This window comes from Lepisma saccharinum, chromosome 3 (assembly GCF_977018435.1).
Source record: "Lepisma saccharinum chromosome 3, izLepSacc3.1, whole genome shotgun sequence".
Lineage (NCBI taxonomy): Eukaryota > Metazoa > Arthropoda > Insecta > Zygentoma > Lepismatidae > Lepisma > Lepisma saccharinum.
This window is the reverse complement of record NC_139231.1, coordinates 12,651,992-12,672,321: the sequence shown is the minus strand read 5'-3', so window position 1 is coordinate 12,672,321 and position 20,330 is coordinate 12,651,992.

The window sequence follows — 20,330 nt, the reverse complement described above, 5'->3', positions numbered from 1 at the left end:
TTACTCATCGTACATCTTCTGCAACAATGTGTGTACCTTGCACGTTCGTTTCTTGTTATTTGCTTATTTATGCAATTTGACCGTAACTCCAGTGAGATTCTTACGGGCAGATACTTCTGATTTCACGTGATAGGAAACTTGTTGAGAAGGGGAGATTATGAATACATGACGCACGTCAGTACACAATGAAAAAGTTTCACTTAAAATAACTTGAGATTTCGAACCCTCTAGCAAAACCCCAAACGAAAGTATCAATAATGTTCTTGTATCTCTTTCCCACAATTGGCGGCGGACTATAAAAGCACTTGAGGCGAGAATTGAGGTCTGTGTGAGAGAAAAAATAAAGCAAATTGTTAGCTACTTTTGTGTTCATTTTTCTCTTTTATGCAAGTACTTTTGCGGGTTTTTCATTTTTAGTGTAATTAGCAGTATTATTAAAATTATTAGCAGTATACAAACTTGTAACTCAGAAAAGTTATATCAACAAGAAAATAAATACAATAACATAGTGCTTTTTTTTAATGCAATAATCAAAACCTGCGTTTCATATAATTTTTAAATGCCTTGTTTATTATAATATGCCTCTTTTAAGCCGTTGTGGGTATAACATCATCATCAGTATTCTACCAGCAATTACATTCTTTTTGTAGAAGTTAATGGAAACGAATTGAATTAACACTTCACGATTGATTGATTGATTCGCTTTATTTTACATCGCTTTTTCTGCCATTTTTGGCTAATTGAAAGATGTGGATGAGTGATGACATGATGAAATTGATGAACGGACACTCAGAAACATCCATGCCCAGGCCGGGATTCGAACCCAATACCCCTGGCGTCGTGTGCTAACCACTCCGCCAGGGAGACCAGCATTAACACTTCACGAACCATAGTGTATATCCTGTGAAAATTTTCGGACTCCGCACTATCTTAGAGCTTCAAAAATAGGAAGTAGAAAAATAGAGAGAAGGTAGTAGAGAAGGCAATTAATAGAGTAAGAAAAGGAAGAAGACAAACTTAGAAAATGAGAAAATAAAACTTGACTAAAGAAGGGAAAGGGAAACAAAAGAAGATAGTTAAAAAACTACCCCGCTAGTACCCTCACACATAATATAATTGTATAATTATGATAAGGTGACCAAACATCCCGTATTAGCATGGACAGTCCCTTCTTTTGAGCCTACGTCCTTATCTTTTAAACGTAAAATGGGACACCAAAATAACTCTCTTTGTGACAATGACTTATCGGCATAGAATTACTGTAACATACACCTTTCATCGGCAAAATATCAATGAATAACTTCTAATCCTAAAGGACTGCTTGTTGGAGTACAGTGCATATAATTATTCAACTTATTAACATAGTATTTATTTATTTAATTAATTAGATTTCAAACATAAGTATTAATGACGAAACAGTTTTTATATTCATTTTGCGGTCATGTTTTTCCTTCAGAAAAATGTGTTGTTTCAAAAATTTCATCACCTTAAATTATGAATATGAATAATGTAACTCATACTTTGCATCCTGCGACAGAAGGTTCAAAGTTTAAATACAGAACATGAAAGGAAGCTCATTATTTTACCCCGGTATTGGTTATTCTGAACTTCAAATAATTGTTCGCTTTAGAGTCCAAAAGATGTCGGTGCATTCCTATAAAGCGACAATGGGTAAATCTATTTATATTATAACATACTTTCGAATGTTACATTACGTTGCAATGCATCGTTCGTCTCATGCGTTGTCGTTCGTGCACCCACATACACGGCACTTTAGCTCTTTTCTACTCTTACGGCGGGCGCTCTACATGCTGGCAAGGTAAGTGGGGGAGCGGGGAAGCAACCAGTCCAGAGCGATAGTAGTTCCTCCCCTCGACGTCGTAATTCTCGGCGTCACCGCTGTTGTCTGGTTGTTTTTCTGCTTATTCCCCGCTCCCCACTTCCCTTGCCACCATGAGGACCAGCTGCCGTAAGAGTAGAAAATACCTATAGCCGTTCCTCAGTCCGCTGACATCAGTCATGGCGCAACAACTGACATGCGAATTCGAGCGAGCGTTCCATGCGACCTTCGGAGCATGGGTGCCAACCGCGAAAACAAAAACATTTACAATCAACCGAATACCTGTCAATTTTCAATACTGTCGCAGCAGGATACATGCAAGCAGGGGTACGGGGACATCTCGAACACCCTGTACATGTATGCAATCGCGCAACACAGATTCATATCCGCTTTGCCCCAAAAAGTACTTGAAGTCGAGTTTGTAGGTCCTCTGCTGAACGCTGAGACGGAAATGCCCTTTCCCATAATGCCCCTCGCTATCAGATCCGGAATCCTGAAACCGCAGGGAAGTACGCACTTCAACGCCCAGACTGATGCAGGAGGCTCCACGGCGCCGCATTGTTCGTCGCGAAATAGAATTAAGCGAGCGGGTTAACCCTCCCCCTCCTGCCCCCACTCGCCTAGCGCAGCGAGATGTCATTACACTAATGCAATCACCTTGTTTCGTCCTCCCCGAACCCCCTCTAGCCCCCCCGACGCTCCTTGCAGGCGCGATCCCCCCTCCCCAAGTGCCCGGCAATTGTCTTCTTGTTCTCCTGAATTAAGAAGTGCGTAAATTCCAAGTGAAGTTTTCGGTTCTGTATGCTGCGCATGTTGCTGGCTGGGCTTAATCGGGTTTGCTTCGAGCGAAACGGCTGTGAATGTTTAGTGGACGTAAATATGATATCATGTCGCTAATTGATAATGATGACGTGAAAAACCATGTCACCAGCCGTCCTAAATAACCATGTTCTCTACTAGTCCCACTATGAGAGTACGAATTTACAGCATGTTGCAGGCGCGGTTGGCCCTATAGCGCACAGGATCAGTGAACCCCCCAGTAATATACGATAATCACCTCGAGAATGAACAATAAACAATGTCTTTACATTTTCACATTATTTCGCTAAAAATTCTACACAATAAGTCATGTATTTGTGCCCGTAATACGGTGAACTCTTTTGCTGAGAAGAAGAAACCGCGATTCGGTCGCCCTGATACAGACCCTCAGTTGAACCCCCACAGGACAGCTCTTGCCATTGTGAAAGCTTCGTGCGGGAGCAGAAGCTCGAGGAGGGTATAGGACAAAATACATGGGAGGTGAGATTTGCAGAACCTATGTTCAACCCAACGGTCATGCGCAGTTCGTTCTCTCGCAGAAGGCGCGGGACAAGGCTCCGATCTCGCTGCTTCCTCCCTTCCAGTGTTGCTATGTGCGGTTCAAGTTTGAAGCGCACACATTACATATTCAATATTCTCTTTGTATCATTTTTGTACTGAACTTCTTGGAATAAATGCAAAATTGTGGCAGAGATGGATGAGTGGAAACAAATAAAAGCTGGAATTAGATGCGATGAATTAAAATAAAGGAGATACATTACCAAAATAGCTCGTGCATGCATTCAGAGGTTTTTCCTTAAAGGTGGAAACACTTCGGGTTCGCGAGAGAGAAAGAATGGCGCGAAGACGTGACTCGCTGTCGCTCGGTGTCAATCGTCTCAAGTTTGTTAGTTTTTGAAGTGCTTGGATACTTGTTGGAAAGTATTAAGTGATGCTGCGAGTGAAGCGAGGGATGGACTTTACCTAGGTTATGTCACATGATGCAGTGTAGGCGTTGCTGTCCGCGCAGGTAAGAAATGACCGATAGAAATGCACGTAATTAACGTAAACGAACTTCCTTGTCCACTGAAAAAAAGCGTGTGCTGGTCGACCAGCCCCAAATTCGAACAAAGCTATCTTGTATCAATGAAAGGGTCTCAGGTTCGATTTCTAGTATGCGCATGCCATTAGTTGCCATTTCCCTTTAACAAATGTAGGACCAGTTCTGATTAGTCAGCATGGACGTCCGGAAGGGGAATAGGGGGCCGCTCACCATGGAAATTGAATGTAAACCAAAAATTATATATTACACGCATATAATTTAATTTCAGTCACAGTAATTTTTGGTAATTATTATAAAAGCGTTGCAGTAACTTCAGACTGAAGGAGTGTTTTTTGCTCCTCCTGAGGAAAAAATATATTACTTGCCCCTACTTGAGGACGTCCATTCCAACAAAACTCAACTTTTTTCATAAAGGCACAATTTATTGTAGTTTCAGCCCTAAATTTATTCGCACACCCCTAATACAAAACCTTATACTCCCATATAAAAAAAATTCTGGACAAATCTTTTAAGCCCGCCCCCATCCTTTTGTTAGGCGAAGGAAGTTTATTTTGAGGAAACTGAATATATGTCACATGACTTCAGTGAACCCCCGGGTAAATAATGCACGAGCCGCGCCTGGCATGTTGTTATCAACTGTTAAAGTGCGTTAATGTCCATATTGTTACATAGTGTACGGGACCCTTTGGGGGTGACCTGACAATAGATGTGTCCACGAAACATTTGGAAGCAATTCACAGACAGTTCAGTATCAACAATGTCCAAGCAAGGAAGAAGAAAATATGCTTTAATGATTGGCGAAGATGAGAAAAACCCTCCGGTGTTGTCGAATTTTCAACCGCGAGTGGAGGGAACTTGGGCGATGCAATCAGCTGCTTACCTTGCAGTCCTGCCCTTGCGTTGCCAAAGTGTGCGTCGTTTTTCAACACATTATCACCACCTCTATTCAGTGCAAAGTGATTGATTTGGTTTATTTTACTTCGCTTTTCTGCCACTGTTGATTAGTCTCGAAGATGAGAATGAGTATGATGAAATTGATGAAAGCAGACTCACAAAGAACACCCTTGCCCACTGTGCTAACCACTCCGTCACGGAAGTCGCCCACGTGCCAGATGTTTGTGTCGTCACGAAGGGGAAAAGCAGACGTAACAAGTAGCGTAAACGTAAAAAAAAGCAAGGTGCTCCCTTGTGCTTTGCACCACGCCACGAAGGCGTATAGGGGGTGTGTGTATTTAGGGCCCCACACTTTCTGGATCACGACCGAAGATGGGGATGATGCGATCAGCAACACGCCCCTGTCCGCCTTTAGCTTCACAGAGTTTCCTCCAGTACCACTTTACTGGGTGAGCGCCGGAGCCGCTTGAACAGGTTGAAAAAATCTCGGTTCTAACAACACGGTAGAACAACATGGATCCGCCACCATAGTGTACCATTAAGGCTGAATCACACGAGGCTAGATCCTACTGGATTCTCTGCTTGGACTTGGACTAGTGGAGCGGTAATTTCACATCTGCTAGTTCTCTCCTCACACGATATTCGATTCGCTTTTGTTGCAACTACATTGCGCAGAATTGACAAGCTAAAAAGATGGACGAGCGACTGGGCCAGATAAAGAAATTCATTATCGACTAATCGCATTTATCGTGTACAAATCTCATTGCTACGGATAAATTCCTAATTATTAATAAAGACGAATGCACCTAATCTCTGCTACTTTAAAAAAAATAGCAATGAGCAAAAATAATCGCACAATTAACCCTCGAAAACCAGACAAAAACAGCTTTTCCTCGCCAAACTCAGATTATTTTCCTATGACCAAATGTTCTCTCTGATTTGTTGCTACAGCAGCATCGAACAGAGAAGCAAGTTGCAATTAGAACATGGTCTAGTCTGGCCTCCATCATTTCTAGCCTGGTAGCAAGTGCAGAGGCAACAAGGTAATTCCAGTAGGGAATCCAGTTCTGTGTGATTCGGCTTTTATGCACAGTGGCGGCGATTGGGTTCCAAAACTGGGGGTTGCAGGGTGGCAAAACTAGGGGGCCAAAGGCACCTTGGTACATAAGGTTTAGCATAGTGCGGGGGCAAAAGTGATAAAAGGTGGGGGTGGGCAACTGCCCCCCCCCCCACGTCCCCCTAATCCTTACTGCATCAGTTTCAGGAAGCTTCACACCTTTAGCTCATTTTATCATCGATATCTTCTGTAGTTCCACAACTTTTGGAGTCAAGGGTTACTGGGATTAATTGTTTGAGTTGCTGTTTTAAGTCCACTTTATGCATAGTAAGACTAATCGGGACTGGACATACAGTTTAAAGTGGGATCCGAACCACTATGTGCTACCACCGGGTATCGAACCCGGGACCACTTGATTACAAGGCGACGAAGCTACCACTACGACAACGAGGGGGCCAAGGGTTACTGGTAAGCCACACCAGCAGTTTATCAGCGTCAAGAGAGCATGATCAGTGACACAGGCACACGAGCAATGACGAATGACACATTTCGCCATTTCCCCCGTTGGTGTTACATCACGGGTTAACATGTCCGTTCTATACTGTTTCAAAGGTGCCGGGAAAACAGGCCAAATTATATTCGAAGCACAGGGGAAAAGAAGTCCCTCAGGAACCGTCGAATTCCGCGGAGCTCGCGTCAAGCGACGCAATTCAAACCCGGAACTAGATTGGAAACCGGGAAACAAAGGAACGATGACACTTTGGCGGGAACAACAATTGGTTCCGCTGCACGCCTCTCTTTTGTTTTCTCTCTTCGTTTTCATCAAATGAAGGGTTGGAAGAAAGGAGGAGGAAGGAAGGGAGGGGGGTTGAAATGAAGAGGAGAACAGGAAGGGGGTGGAAATCTGGTTCTTATTGTAGAGCCTGTCCAAATAATATACCAGTGTAACATTGTTGTTGATTGCTACTCAAAAGAATGAGAAATCTTTCAACAGAAAATATAAGGAAGCTTGGCGAACTGTCACAATATCACAGGACGTAAACGTTATATTTGAAAAACATTAAAATAAGTTCCTTTTAGATATGATGAAACTAACTGTGAAAATATAATAGTAGTTTGCGTTACCACAACAAATCAGTTTGTGAAGATCGAATTTATACATGAAATAATATAGTAGTCAATTTTCTAGTTTTCCATGTCACAAACTTACAATTTATTTTCAAGAACTCAGTAGTTTCTACTAACACTTGTTTCAAAATGGAGTTGCAAATCAAGGATACTTCTGGTTTCTAACGATACCGCTGACTTTCAAAGGGATCGTTACAACCCAGAAGTGCATGACTGTACAAACATGGCTAACATCAGCAAAAATAATATTCAGTGCTTTTCAAACTGCTACTGAAAGAGATTTAACCGTTAAGACGATTGAAAAATGACAGATGTAATTGAATTATGATAATGAACAATTATGATAACTTTTGGTACAATCTAATCTGAAGGAGGCTTACATTTCTACATCTACCATGAACATTGTAGAGAAAAGGTCAATTAATTTGTTACAGTCACATTCTACAAAGATGTCTTTCCATTGCCGCTGGACCAAAGTTTTTATATGTGATGCTAATGAAGGTGTAGTTTACTGGGCGCCATTATCAAACCGCAATATTTGGTTGATGCAGACATGTGCCTTTTGAAGCACTATTAGCATGTTGGGTAAATTTCTTGTATCGGACAAACGGCTGAAATTTGCTACTTCATTTAATTTGAATATTCGTACTTACGTATTCTGCTTTGAGAAACATTGTTGAGGTGGCATTTCGCTGATTTCACGGAAATAAGCTCTATTTGCGACATATCGAGTAGGTTTTCTTCGTTTCTTTTTGCCTTCGGTAACAAGGTCACATTTTCACTACCGTACTCGGCATGCAGTGTTTCCACCCTACTGCATCCCAAAATATCTACGTAGCCCCACAAACCATTGACGCATAGCCCCAAGAACCATTTCCGGTAAGATTAGGTTAGGTTGGGTCACGTTTAGGTTACAATAGTTAAAAATTGGTTTAGAAAAATAAATTCGTAGCCCCACGCACCATTCTCGCATAGCCCCACGAACCATTGACACATAGCCCCATAACATTTGCGGAAACGTACCTTCCTCAGTTACAAAACACGTGTTTGGAAACACTGACCGGCATTGACCGTGATTACGTCATCACACACAGGCAACATCCGGCTGGAAGGAAATAGATGCAACAGCTTTCGTGTATCGGTCACACATTTATATCGAAAAATAGATGATTTGCCGGCAAAATTCAATGAACGATGCGAGAAAACACTTCCCCGAACTTCCATAACTATAAAGAAACTACATTCGGTAAGTAATTTCTCCTGTAAATTTGAAGAAATCCGTTTGTCCGATATAAGAAATTTACCGCATGTTATTCAGGGGCATCTAAGCTAATTCCCCACCAATTTTCAGCTTAATAATATTTTTGTAAAATACATGTGAAAATACGGAGGTTAAAGTTTCAAAGCTGCGCGCTGACATCACATCACCTAAACTCTAGAATCCCTGCCATTTACGAACTAATACTAACACACTACATTTCAAATCTCACGCATTATAATTTTCTTTGTTACCCATTTTTATTACAAAACCCACTTATTATTTCTTTAAATTTTCCTACCATTTATCTCCATTTGTGCATTTTTTTTAAAAAATGACACTACACTGCTCAAAAGATAAAACGATATAAATATTAAATATAATAGAAAGCGAAAATAAAAATTGATTCAATTCTTTTTCTCACTAACAACCCAGGAGAACAGTATGTTCACATCAGCAACATCTATTGGTTACTTTTTTATGTTCTCCTTGCCTTGAATATTAATAATTTTCCCTTTTGAGCAGTGTATAAAATCAAGCTTTATATATATATTTTAAATCGGTTCAATTTAGCTGAGAAAACGCGATTGAAAGAGAGGGGTGGGAAAAGGCCAGTATGGTGTCCTATTTTCAAGATTGCAGCGATAAGCTTTAAGCTCTACCTCAAAATTGTTTGTATGCATAGATAAATATAAAAGGTTTCACGATTCTTCTCCAGAAACGCACAATTTTCTCACCTACAGACGTATTTAAACTTTTCAAAGCTTGTAAATAGTTTTACAAATTCCACATTCAATGCAAGTACAACGACTATATTAAATATTTTTGAATGTTTTTCATTATTTTAGAGCTTTACAGACTTACTATGTTGTTGACCGTGTGAGGTTTCATTATCTTCATGTTAAGCTGTTTGCAGAATTAAATTGTCTTTGAAAACCTTGAAAAGTCTTTAAAGCTTTAAAATAATGAAAAACATTCAAAAATATTTCATATAGTCGTTGTACCCCTTTCCCTTTCTCTTTTTCTTACACACACGTGTATATGTATATGTAAATATACATACACGCATACTAATTAATAATATGTATATAATCTAGGGGTATGGGATTTCTCGGACCTCCTGTTTAAGTAGATTAACAATAAAACAAATGTCGACATTAGGCTGAAAGACGAGGGAAAAATTGTCTGCAGAGAGAATTTCCACATACGCAACGCTGCGACGACGCATTTCGCCGGCCCTAGAAGCAAGAGTAAGGTTGCGAGTGTCATTTTTCGCCCTCGAAACCCGTCGCTCGACGTATAAATCATCAGCCGACAGCGGAGGGGTGGTGGGGGGCAAACGAGACCCGCTAAGGTCAAAATTTATGGCTCAACTTTCCGGACTAATTATGAACTGCTACACACAATCGTTGTCGGTTTGGCTTAGAGAGTCGGGGTCGGGAGTTCCCTCACACCTAACGTCCCCTCCTCCCCCAAGCCCCGGGTTGGTATCGAAAGTTAATCGAATGAGAATGACTGGAAAAGTTTAGTTTTCATGTTTGTTCCGACCATTGCTGGCTTAGCGGAGTGACGCAGTTATCCGGGAACTACTTTCGCTAAGGGAAAAATGTTCAGTACTACGCTTGCGATTTGTAAGATACGGGTTATGATGCGCTTAAACATGGGTTCTAACACGGTTCCCTTAATTTCAAACCAATTCTCACAAGAGAAGCCCGAGAAACAGACAACTTCAAAATTATTCATCGTTGTACACTCACCGGCAATAAAAATGGGACACATAGATCCTGAAATACTCTCTTCCCTGCAAGGCGTTCTGTGTGTTGCCTAACTCTACTGCTGTGGTAGAAGTTGCAATTGAAAATTTGCTGTTAAAATCCACTTATTGCCCATTAATATTGCCAGTAACTGTACAGGCGATGTAGTAATTTCACCTGGAAGGAAACCCTTAAAACCGAAATTACAAAGCAGTATTGCGGGTTGCATAAGACGAAAGGTAAATTTCTACAGAGGAAAGAGCAATGAGAAAGACCATTGTTAGTTCTATCTCTTGTGGCTAGATCACATTCACCTTTTACGCCTGCTGTACACTTGTGGATAAAATGACTCCGCCCATAGAGCCTTAACACCAGTAGTCTTCTGGGGGAAGCATTTCTTTCCACGACTGTATGTGTAATGGAATTCAAGATACAAAGGAGAATTCTTTCCTCCTATCCCCACTTAAATATTTTTCTCTAAATGGATTATAACTACGCCTCATATTTTAGGTTTTTAACCTATTTTTTCCTTTGCAGGTAAATAAGAAATAACAAGTTATGTCAGCGTTTCATTAAAAAATACAACTGACGAAGTTTTACAGTGCCTAAAATAACCTATTTTTGTATGCCTAAATTAACCCTTTTCTTAGGTTATTATATATTTTTTTGGTTTTACAGGATTTTTATATCTCTTAGAAGTATTTACTCGGTTTGGTGACTAAACAATTCAATGACTGGTGTGTTTGAAACATGTTTTCTATTGATTTCCCTTCCTCCAAGTACGGTATGCGCCAAAATATACAGTACTGAAACTCGCGCATCTCGAACACGTGGTTGCGTTTGTCGACGGGGCATAGCTCCAGTTGCACGTGTTCGCAGTAGTGAAAAGGAAGTTGTGTTGTGCAGTTGTTGTTGGAAATGGGTCTCTCGACGGAGGAAAAAGTATTCATAGTTGAGCATTATTTCCGCTCATACGGAAGCGGTCGTGAAGGTGGACCGAGTTTGAAAAAGGTGACTGGTCTATATGCAACCCAAATGACAATCGTCCACTCCACATGCCCTAACCTAACCTAACCTAACGTTAGGTTTCCTGACAGTTATGCAACCCAAAAGGCACGATTGTTATTTGGGTTGCATATAGACCAGTCACTGTATTGTAACATGTCTTATACTTTTGTTCATCTTTTCATTTCAGTACTGTATCTTTTAGCGTATACTGTATATGATGTTTTTCAACGCTCTAAACAAAATGTCTAAAGACACTTTTTACCTGCACACATTGGCGATTCGTGGGGTCAGTTCCACACTACTTTTTGCCCCCGCACTATGGACTTTTAGTGCTAAGTCTTGTCTACTAAGAGCAAGTTTGTCCTTGCACCCCTTCCCAGTTTTGGTACCCAATCCCCTCTGCACAGTCCAAAGTGAAAACTTCTGATCCGTGTTGTCTTCTTCACTTTCGCGTCAGTTCGGTCCTTTTGTGGCATTCACGCGTTGCGAAGTAACGTTCCAGCATACAAATTTGCACCACGGACTATTTTTCTGTTGAAAGATAATTTTCAGTATATAAAATTATCCTTACAGACAAAAGGCGGAGTTTGACTGTGGATGACATGAAAAAATATTCAGGGTGGTCAATAGGACCATGAAAAAATTCAAGGGTACAAGCAGATGTTTTCTCTATTCCAACCTTACATATTACTGACTCTACAACCCCCCTCCACACACACACAAATATATTAACAATGTAAAGGGTCTGTGTTATTCCAATGTACCGAACATTTTATCTAATCAACTTCAAGATATCTTATTTTGCAATAATCTTCCGTCTGTCAGATAGATTGTACTGCAAAAGACACTAACGAAGTAAAAGAGCCTATTTTAGAATTTTAGAGCCTATTTTAGAATTTTAGAGCCTATTTTAGGAACCTGAAAGCACACTTTTCAGAACCTAAAAATCAGAGGTATAGTTATAACGCTGGCTTGAAAATGGACGAGGTGAAAGTAGAACAAAGAGGAAGAGAGAAAGAAGAATTAGAGAGGGATAAATGTAAAAAATGTGAAAAGACAAAAAGAGAGTGAGGAAAGACAGTTAGGAAGAGAGGAAAAGATAGGGAGAGAATAAACTGATATGCTAGTGTCGTGTATTTAGTATGAGTGAGGTTAGAAGTGAGTGAGTGAGTGATATATACGTATATCAGGGGCGAGAAGGAATGAGAGAAATATGAGAAGATGATGGGAGCATACAGAAAAAGGATACAGAGATAGATAGAGAAAGAGAGAGAGAGAGAAAGATAGAATAATAGAGGGAGTGGAATAAAAAATAATGAGATGAGTTGCGAGAGAAAGGTAAAGATTTGAATGTAAAGAAAAGGGAGAGGACAAGACCCATATCCAGGATTTGTTTTAAAGGGGGAAGAAGAGCATATCCAAAAATGTGGAACAACAAATGGGTTGGATGGATTGAAATAGATTATTCTAAGTCATTTTCTGCCATTTTTGGCTAATCGGGACAACGAGGATGAGTAATGATAAGATGAAATTGATGAAGGAACGTTCACAAAGGACGCCAGGCCAGGATTCGAACCCGGGACTCGTGGCGTCGTAGCGCGTTGTGCTAACCACTCCACCACGGTGGTAGGCGAAATTCTGTTGGAGTATTAGATGTGACCACCAATTCTATGGTAGTATTTGTTGCTAGAGTTCAGCATACAGCCAACGGCAAATTTAAAAGCAGGGGATTTGTCCATTACTATATTTTCATTCAGTCAGTTTTTCACAGTGGGATGATTATGGATTGAAATAAAAACGCCAGTAAGCAGATGTCAACATCCGCTTCGTTTCAACAGAATTTCATTCCTTAATACAATACAAGATGTAGAGTTTAAAATTAATGATAATAGTGATGGACAATTTGCCTACCTTGTATTTTCGTTCTCTGTACAATTGTAAAATTGCAATGTTGTGATCCAAATAAACAAAATAAAATTAAATCGTTGATAGACCCCCCCCCCAATTGTTATAAAACTAAAATTACTCAATGTTGCAGACTGTAGATTTCTGAATCCAGTCTCTGTCCACAAACAAACCATTCATTTATGCAATGACAAAATTGAAATTCTTTTCAATCTGAAAAACCATGAGGGTTTCTTGTTTGTTTGATTGATTGAGTTGGGGCTTTTATTCCACTTTATGCACAGTAAGGCTAATCGGGACTGGACCTACAGTTTAAAGTGAGATCAGAACCACTATGTGCTTCCACCGGGTATTGAACCCAAGACCTCTTGATTACAATGCGACGACGCTACCACTGCGCCATCGGGGAAGCTCTCATGAGCTCTTTATATTGGTTCACATTTTAATATTTCAGAGGGGGCATGGCCCCTCCCTTGGGTACGAATCTTGAGAGAACAAAATACGAGAGAGACAGGGGGAGGGAATGGTAGACGCATAGAAAGAGGAAGAAAGAATGCCAGAGAGAAAGGGAATGAGAGAAAACGTTGCGAGAAAGAGGGGGGTGAGAGAGGAGGAAATAAAATAAATATTGGGAGAGAAAGAGAGAGAGGGAAGAAGGGAGAGAAATAAGAGAAAACATTGCAAAAGAGAGAGAGAGAGAGAGAAAGAAAGAATGGGAAAAGAGGATGAAGGGAAGAATAATGAAAGAGAGAGATAGACAAAAACGGGAGAATGAAGACAACACAGAGATAGAAAGCGACAGAGTGAAAGAAAGGAAAAGGTAAGTGAGTAAGAAGGAAGATGAATAGGGAAATGGAGTGAAGTAAAGATAGGATACGTAGATAGAAAACGACAGTGCGTGGATATAAACTGCAAACTGTTCCTTGTCCAGCGAATTCTGTGGTCCTAAGCAGATAAACAATGTATGGAGTATTACTGAGGATAATGTGGTCTTGAGCTCGGCTGATAAGGAATCATGTCGTAATTTTACTGCTATACGAGCTTAGCCTTCCCGTGGAGGAGGTGGAGACCGGTCTCGCATGGGAGAAAGCAATAAACTTCCCAGCAACAAGAGAAAGGAGACGCAAGGATGGAATTTCCGAAACGTATCTTCTACGCACTGCACTAGTTTCCTGCATACCGAATAAGCTCTTGGTCCCCTATCAGATGAGCGCTTGAGGACAAGCTCTGGGGTTCTGGTGCTGATCACATCTATGGAAGACGTAAATAAGACACGCCCTCTATGCCCTAATATCACCAAGTCGCTTATCTTTTTAGCTTGGCCGCGTACGAAAAAAAACGGACGGAAGGACAGACGCTAGCCCCGAACACGTTCTTTTAAGTCCACTTTATACCTTAGAAAGGGTAATCGGGACTGGACCTACAGTGGGATCCGAACCACTTGGTTACAGACCTCGACGTTTCTACTACGCCATCGAGGAGGCACACAACCACTGAATGCAGTAACTTTCTAGGCATGTTTCTTTGTCAGTATCCCTTCATCAATTTCATCATATAATCACTCATCCTCATCTTCGCGATTAGCCAAAACTGGCAGAAACGAAAAACTAAAATAAACCAAATCAACCAATCAATATGGGAGATTTTCAGTCCTTTAAAGTATGAACCACACATACATAGAGGAATGATTGATTCATTGATTTGGTGTTTTAAGTCCACTTTATGCACGGAAAGGCTAATTTGGACTGAACCTACAGTTTCAAGTGGGATCCGAACCAGTATGTGCCTCCACCGAGAATCGAACCCGGGACCCCTTGATTACAAAGCATGACGCTACCACTGCGCCATCGGGAGGTTTAGGGGAATGAAGAGGGACAAAGTGATAAAAAGAGATAGATGGGGAGGAACGAGGTAAATAGAGGTAGAGAGAGAAAAGAGAGGGTTACGAAATAGAGAAAGAGATAGGAATTGAGCATCGGAAAAGAGAGAAACAGGAAGATATGGCAGAGAAACAATGGAAAAGAGAACGAGAGAACAAGTGAAAATAGATAACTATAGGGAAACAGAAGAAGAGATAGAGAAAAGGGAGAGGAACAGAGGAGCAAATAGACAGATTGAAACAGTAAGAAAGGGATCGAGAGAAACAAAGGAAAAAAAAGAGAAAGATAGAGAGGACCACAAGGTCAAAGAAAGTGAGAGAACAGGAGGAAAGAAAAAGAGAGAGGAAGACTAATGAAGGGAGAACGAAGATAGAGGAATAGTGCAAGGAAGCAGGAGAGAGAATGAGAGACAGAAAACGAAGAGAGGAAAAAGCTAGAAAATGAGATAAAAAGAGACAGATAGAATCTGAGTAACCGAAGAAGAGCAGAGTTCAGCTGACAATATTTCTTCCACACCCATCATCCCACTCAAACAAAATTCTTTGGATACATCACTGCCTAACAACACACAAATTCAGAATCCGTTTCTGAAGGAAGAGACATATGTAAAAGATATGTCAAAGCATCGGCCTGCTTCGAAACTTTAGCCTGTATTTTACCATTATGCCAAGTCTCATACATGGAAGCGAATCAATAATCGGTACTGTTAGGACATTGGCTGCAAAAAAAATGACGCCATCTTGATGTCATTTTTTAAAATCATAAATAGAACCACTACCACGTACTAGATTTTCAATAAATTTTGAAGAGTTTTTCATTTTAAGGAAATCAGCAATATATTTTTTAATGGTGAAACGAAGTAATGATAGAATTGGATAAATTTGACGAGATTTACGACTATAGTTATTTACATTTTTACATATTGTTATTATTGCAAAGAACAATCCTATAATAATTTTAACTATTTAATAAAGAAATGCGTTAATTTCGAAATCAATAGCTAAAGAAGTTCAGAATTCTCATGTCACCAATATGCAAAACCTGTGTCGTTACTAATTTCTAAAAGCACTGCCTGGCCTTCGTGGACCAGACTTGTATTCTGAGAACTTTGAGCAGAAAATGAAGCTCCTGTTCCGGAGCTAGATGGCAGCACAAAACAAGGGAACAAGAGACAGTCTGATAATGTCATTGAGAGTTAGTTACTCCAAGGAAGGCAATTCTTGTGCGACCATGTAGTTACGAGGAAACGCTGGCAAAAACAGTTTCTACGTTGAGTTCGTTCCTTTTTGCGAGAGCGGCAAGAATGTTATTAGAGATGCATGTTGTCCGGTGCCACAAAAGACGCCTTTTGTTGTCTCCTCGCACGTCTTATCGATTTATCCATTGTATTAATGTCTTCACACCAGCTACCTTCTTTTCCGTCGAGATAGAAAGGAGGGGGGGGGGAGGAAGAAGAGAAAAACAGACACACAGAGCACATGGGGAGGGAAGGAAGAGAATCAAACAGACAGAGAGAGAGAGAGAGAGAGAGAGAGAGAGAGAGATTAACTAACTAACTCTCTAGCCTTCTTAAACTAGAAGGTTCATGGCTGCAGCAACACAGGCCTTACATCTGTCCCTAGCCTACGCAAGAGCTATATACTCTTTTCCATCCCTACCGATTTCCTTTAGGTCCATCTCAACGTTGTCCCTCCATCGTCTTGGCCTTCCTACAGGTCTCTTACCATCAGGTTTCCCAACAAGAATCCTGTAAACTCCTCTTTCCTCTCCCATTCGTGCCACATGGCCTGCCCACATAAGTCTTCTTGATTTAATTATTCTAATAATATCTGGACATGAATACAAATTATGTAGTTCTAAATTATGTAACCTTCTCCACTCACCTGTCTCCTCATCCCTTTTAGGTCCAAATATTTTCCTAAGGATCTTATTTTCAAATACTCTCAATTTATGTTCCCCTTTCAATATAAGGGACCAAGTTTCACACCTATATAATACTACAGGCAAAATTACTGTTTTGTATATTTTAACTTTTAGTTTCTTAGATATTAAACGAGCAGACAAAAGTTTATGAAGAGAGAAGTAACATGCATTAAGCCTACTTTATATTTCCTCTTTAATACAAATTTTCATTTGTTAATATTACTCCTCAGTATTTGAATTTGGAAACTGGTTCAAACGAGTTGTTATCAATAATTAGATTTGATTATTACCTAACACTTGGTTTCGGCCTGTAAGCATATATTTAGTTTTCTCTTTGCTAACTTCCAAACCTATCTCTTTAGCAGTTTTGAAAAATATTTTAGCATTATTCTTAATTGTATTTATATCATCCCCTAATAAGTCTACATCATCTGCATATGCTGACAAGTGAGTCAACTGAGAAGAGAGAGAGAGAGAGAAAGCGAGATCGATTGATTGATTTTCTCTGTCACTTTTGACTAATCGCGAAGCTGAGGAACAAAGAAAAGCTATTCCCAGGCTGGGATTCGAAACCGCGAGCCATGACGTGGAGCGCCTGCGCTAAACACTGTGGCGGAGGTCGGCGAGAGAATGGGAGAGAAAATGAAATAGACAGAGAAAAGATAACACTACACTATTAACAAACCAGACACAACCAGAGAAAAACAAGGAGAGAGAGAAAGATAGAGGGGAAATAAGAGAAGGCAGAGAGAGATGGAAGAGAAACAGACACATAGAAAAAAGTAAGAAGGGCATAGTAAGGCATGGAAAAAGAGGGACAGAGAGAATGAGGGAAAGAAAAAGAAGGAGAAGAGAAGAGAAGGAGAGAAATGTAGGGAAAGAAAAAATCAAAATGAGAGACGCAGAGGGCAAGAGAAAAAAATATTAAACTGGAAAAATCTCTCTTACTTTCCCTCTCGCCTTTTACTTTTCTCTGCCTCCGCGTTCTCTCTCTCTCTCTCTTGCCCTTTGCATCGGTCTTCGTCTTCCTCTTTTCATAGGTATGCACAAATGAAAAGGAGACTACGGTTATATGTAAAGAATATTATATTACCGAATATTGGCATTACATAATATGTGAATTACAGCTAATGTGTAACATGATACCTACACATAATTGCCATTGATATTGATGCACTGTTCCCAGCACGTAGGAAGGGAGTGGATGGCTTCAGTGTCGAAACTCCTGGGTTGCTTACGGATCCAGTTTTCCACTGTGTTCTGCACTTCCTCGTCACAGGTGAACCGTTGACCTTTCACTGATTGAGGGGCCGAAGATACAAGAGTCACATGGGGAAATATCTGGGCTGTACGGAGGATGTGTGAGGACTTCCCATTCTCAGCAGGTCGAGGGTCTTCTTGGCCACATGTGGCCTAGCGTTGTCCTGGAGCAGCAACGTACGCTTGCCCGGGTTGTGGCAAGTGTTTGGTGCTATCGCGTCCCGCCTTATAACGCTGACACCAACGTAATATGGTGCAACATGCGAGACACTGCTCTCCGTAAACGCCCTTCATCCTGTGATAAATTTGTGAAGCATGCTCGCCTTGTCCGCGAAGAAATTGGATTACAGCTCTCTGCACTGATCTGGAGGAATCCATAATGCACCCGTCCACGTAAAACAACTCTCACCAACTGAGGAAACAGCAGGCGAAGCTGTTCGCTACACCTGCAAACTGGGACAAGCACCGCGCCATCTATCGGGCAAGCATATTTGCCTTCTTCGATTAGATATAACGCCGCTACAGCAAAGGTCTCCTTTTCATTTGGGCATAGTAGCTAACTTGAAGACAACGAATACATGACGAGATGAAATACCTACACTGATTACTAATCTTTCCCTTCCTGAACACGCCTGCACCTATTTACTATGAAGAGATGGTAGTTAAACTTTCGAGATTGTGAACCGAAAAAGTAAGTTTGTGCCTCTGTGTTTGTTCCACCTGCAATGGTGTTTTACTTCCTCATGTGTCAGTGGCGTATCTCACTATGTCACAAGGTCCTAGACTATGAATAGAAAATGTTTACTAAGTCCTAAGAAATCAAGTTGCCAACTCATAAGAAATCAGGTTGCCAACTCATGAGAAATCAGGTTGCCAACTCATAGGATATCAGGTTGCCAACTCATGAGAAATCAGGTTGCCAACTCATAGGAAATCAGGTTGCCAACTCATAAGAAATCAGGTTGCCAACTCATAAGAAATCAGGTTGCCAACTCATAAGAAATCAGGTTGCCAAGTCATAGGAAATCAGGTTGCCAACTCATAAGAAGTCAGGTTGCCAACTCATAGGAAATCAGGTTGCCAAGTCATAGGAAATCAGGTTGCCAAGTCATGAGAAATCAGGTTGCCAACTCATAGGAAATCAGGTTGTCAACTCATAAGAAATCAGGTTGCCAACTCATAGGAAATCAGGTTGCCAACTCCATCATCTCACTGATATGAATAATTTTATTTACAATTTCTGATCTATTTTTCTCCTGTATTTTATTCTCTAGACTTGAGGCTTCGCAGATAGCCTAGAATATACGCTCCTGTCATATGTTTATTTAGATGTTTGGTGACGGTTTGTGAAGTTTCCTCATTTCATTGACCGCAAAATACTATTTCACGTGCGCAACGTCCTTCTCCCCTTTCCTCCTTCTGCTTTCCTATGTCACTTCTCATTTTTCTCCATGCTCCTTTTAAATTTCAATCTCCGCTGACCTTTAACGAAGAATTTCCATTTCTTAGGAGCTACGATATTTGGGAATATTCTTCTTTTCTTTTACTGTTTATTTTATGTTAGAAGCAATTTTAAATTATTAATGTGTGTTTAAATATATTTGTGTCAATTTTCCATCTTGACGTTCACTTCTTGTTTAGAACTTATAGTCACCTATCCGGATTTAGAACCTATGTTCCAACTTCGAATTTTCGAACTTTTAGAACGTATTCTGCATTTTTTGTTCTTACGACTCTTAGAGCTTACTTCCTACTCTTTAGTTCTCATTTATCACTTTTAGAACTTATTCTGCATGTTTTAGCTCGCACTTAGGACTTATAGAACATGTTTTGTCGACCTTTTGTCCCCATTTACTTCTTTCTAAAACTACAGGGTTATTACAAATGATTGGAGCGGTTTCATGAGTTTGCTGTAGCTCTAATATTTACCATAAGGGCATGAAAGTTTACAATAATGTAGAAAAACTCAAAAAGTTTTCTTCTCTTACCGGCGTGTTTCGGATTTCTGTCGGGAGAGCGCAGCACTGAGCAGTGAGTAAAGATTGCAACAGGCTTTGAGAAAGCTTATGCTGTGCTGGAATTTCATGCATACCAGTCGGTCAAAACAGTGCAACAACACTTTAGAACAAAGTTGAAGAAAGATGCACCGATGCCAACTCCATTCGGCGATGGTTTAGAACTACAAGATGCCTCTGTAAGGGGAAATCAACAGGTCGGCCTCCAGTGAGTAAGGAAACTGTTGAGCGTGTGCGAGCGAGTTACAGCCGACGAATAGAGCAAGAAGAGCACTGAACATTTCACAACCAACCATTTGGAAGATCCTACGGAAACGATAGCACTGTTTTGAAGGACTGATATGCATGGAATTATAGCATAAGCTTTCTCAGCGCCTGTCGTCATCTTTACTCACTTCTCAGTGCTGCACTCTCCCGACAGAAATCCGAAATACGCCTGTAAGATAAGAAAACTTTTTGAATTTCTCTACATTACTGTATAATTTCATGGCAATATGTCAAATATTAGAGCTACAGCAAACTCATGAAACTGCTTCAATCATTTGTA